The sequence below is a fragment of the Solanum lycopersicum genome, chromosome 1 (assembly GCF_036512215.1).
Source record: "Solanum lycopersicum chromosome 1, SLM_r2.1".
Classification (NCBI taxonomy): domain Eukaryota; kingdom Viridiplantae; phylum Streptophyta; class Magnoliopsida; order Solanales; family Solanaceae; genus Solanum; species Solanum lycopersicum.
In genome coordinates, this window is record NC_090800.1 from 60,259,211 (window position 1) to 60,262,754 (window position 3,544).

Below are 3,544 nucleotides of genomic sequence, written 5' to 3' on the forward strand. Positions count from 1 at the left end.
TATTATTTTTTAGACTTATTAACAAAGCATCAAACAGTTGATTAGATTATAACACCTTCAAACAATAATTCTAGGTGATTAAAGACAAACCTATAGGCATGATTTCTAAAAAATTTAATGAACAAGTAAGCATATAAATCCCCCTCCCCTAGACGACCCCCAAATAATTTTATATATATGATATTTAGAGTTACAATTGTTACAACATTCGAATAAATAAAATAGGCGAAAAATAAAATATATATATATACATTCAAATAAACAAATAAATCTTTCTTCAATTAATCTTCAACTTGAACTTCAAGTTTGAAACTTGTCAAAGTAATCAAATAACTACACAAGTAATCACACTTATTAGTCAAGGTGAGAGAATATGCAATTATTTTATGACGAATTCTACACACAAAAAAACAGACAATAGCTTACACAAATATGTGAATGTGAAGACAATATAAATGTTAAGAATACTAACCGGTTAAGCAAAACAAATTGATTCAACTTTTAAAGTAGCAAAATAGCGAAGAAGAACACTTGAATATTTACCGGAATATTAATGTGTTGTTAAAGTAGCAAGAGAGCAATGAGAGAAGGGAGAGTGATGAGAGAATTTGTGATTGAAAGTGAATGAGTGTGTGAATTGATGAGTTTTTTGTATGTATGAGCAATGAGAGAATGAGAAAGTTTAAGAATAATGTAGCATTTGTGGTAAGAAAGTAAGAATGAGTTAGAGAATGTGAGTTCTTTTCAAAGATGTCAATGTGTATGAAAGGAGGGGAGGGAGTCCTATTTATATAGCAAATAAGGGGGAGCACAATAATGGAAATAAAATAAATCAAGGAGTTAATTATAATACTATTTCCTTATTTTGATGGAAGTCAAATCAGCCAAATTATTTAAATATTTTACCAAATATAAGCAAGTAATAAAATGAGAAGAGTAATATATATTTACCTTAAATAAATGAGAATCCAAAAAAAATATTTTTAAAATATTTTTTGCCAAATATAAAATCAAGTAAAAAAAAGGTTAATTTTAATTGATGAAATATTATCCACATAAGAGTAAAATTATTACACCATTTTATTTTTAATTTTACCTAAATCGAACATAGGCTTACCAAGGAAGGATCAAATAAGTGTCTATTTTGATTTTAATAAAGCCAAGGGACAACGAATAAGAACAAATGATGAATTAATAAATACTCACAAACGGCTAAATCAATAATCTTAACAGGACTAGGAAAGTCAAAGATATACTACAATATGCTCATAGCAAAGAAAATGATTTAAAGTTACACAAACTAATATTATATAAAAATACCTCAAGTTCATAAGCAAAGAAAGATATGCATCAAATGTAATATTCAATCCTTATATAAATATTCACTAATAACAAAAAAAAGAAAGGAGTGAGGAATAACATTAATAAATTGATTAATAAGAGGGCAAAATTCACCTACTTACTAATTAATTATCGTATCAGAAAAATGCAAGCATAATCAAGTACATAATAATCACTAGTTCATGGCACTACCAACCCAAACATATTTAAGAAATTGACACGATAATCATACAACTTAAAACAGACTATAATATGATTGCTTGCATAATCATCCACCATAGCTTAAAAAAAAACAAAGAGTTGAAGTAGAGGGTATAGAATCAATTAACTTACCTGGACGGATCTGTTAAGATCCGTCTTTATTAAGCTCAAAATCTTTAAGATACTTCTCGATATCCGCTATACGTTCTCGCCGGAGTTGGAGTTGAAGCTGCTGAAAATCGAAGAAGAGAGGGGGAGGGTCGAGGTCGCCTGGCTGCTCGCTGAGACTGTCCTGTGGCTGCTGGAACCTGCAAAAAAAAATGAAGAGGAAGGAGAAAGGGAAGGGGGAAGAGAAGAGACGGGAGGGGAAGAGAGGAGGAGAGAACGATGGGAGAGAGGGGCACTGCCAGCGGCTGCTGGCTGGTGGTTCAGCGCTTGCTGCTACTGTTCGAAAAAAAAAGAGGAGAAGAGGGAGGCGGAGAGAGGGACAGGAGGAGAAAGGGATGCTGCCAGTGGTTGTTGGTTGTGTCTTCTTCGCCAGTGGGGCTGCTGGCTGACGTTGCTGCTGCTGCGTGCATCGGAGCGGTTGCTCGCCACTTGCGAGAGAGACGAGAGGGGGGCAACGAGGAGAGAGAGATGGAGGAAGACGAGAGGGAGAGAGAGAGAGGCGGTGGCTGGTGAGAGGAAAAAAAAGGGAGGAGGCGATGGGAGAGGGGAGGAAGAGAGGAGAAGGGACGACGGAAGAGGGAGAAGAAGAGGGGGGTGGCGGCTGTTTGAGGGTGGCGATTATCGCCGGCGAGAATGAAGGAGATGGGGCGGCTTCTGGAGAGAGGGGAGGAGGAGCGACGCTATAGAGAAGGGAGGCTCGCCGGCAAGAATGGGGAGAGAGAGAGAGGCGGCTAGAGAGAGGGAGGGGAGGAAGAGAGAGTGAAAAAGTTTTGGTTTTAGTCATTTAGGGTATTAGAATTTAGGAAGAATAGGAGGTTAAATCTTGACCGTAGAATTTGATAAGAGATAAAGGGCTAGGATTCGATTTTTGAATTTATTTTAAGATGTACGGATAAGATTAAAAGTTGATGTTTTGAAATTAGATTGACAAATATATAGAATGGCTAAAATTGCAATTAAAGTGGTTAGTATTGAAATGAAAGAGTGGCTATGATTGTAATAAAATTTTAATTGGAGTGGTTAGAATTTAATCTAGGATTTAACTTAAAGGATAGATGGATGAGATTAAAGGATGGAGTCTTGAAATCAAATTGGAATGGCTAAAATTCTAATGAAAGAGGGGCTATGATTGAAATATAAATTGAATTAGAGTGGCTAGAATAGAAAGAAATTATAATAGGCTAGAATTTAAATAATTTTAAGGTAGGAATTACTATTTAACTAAAATACTACATACATTAAAATATTTTGTATAATTGAAAATCATCTAGATTTTAAAAACATTTGAAATTCATTAAAAATATAAATAATATTTATAATTAATTTATAAAGTAAACGATACTAAAATATATAATTTTGAGAAAAATCGACTAAAACTTCAAAACTTTAAGTAAATTTTAAAATATGTATTTAGTCGAATATAATCCTAAAAATGGTTAAAGGTCGGTTAAAATTGGGTTCAACAGCTGCCCCTTGGTTGATTGAGAATGAAGAATGAATTGTCAGGCAACCAACGTTGACTTAGTAGCCGATTTTGTCCGATCGACGAGAGATGTCAGTTGGATCAATTGAAACGATATAGAGTTGAAAAAGGGTACGACCGAGACTTTGGTTTTTAGTCGCCCACATATCTCTGGTTATACGAGAATCAGGTCGTGTGTAGTTCTCGATTCAAGAGCAAATGAAACTCTTAAAAGTTGAAAGAGCGCTAAGGTATTTGAAAGGCACGATATCGGCTTGAATGGATGAGATTAGAGTAGTGAGAAAAGAGAGATAGAGTGGCTAAAAGAGCATGACAGAGAAGCGAGAAGAGCATGATAGAATAAGGTAATCA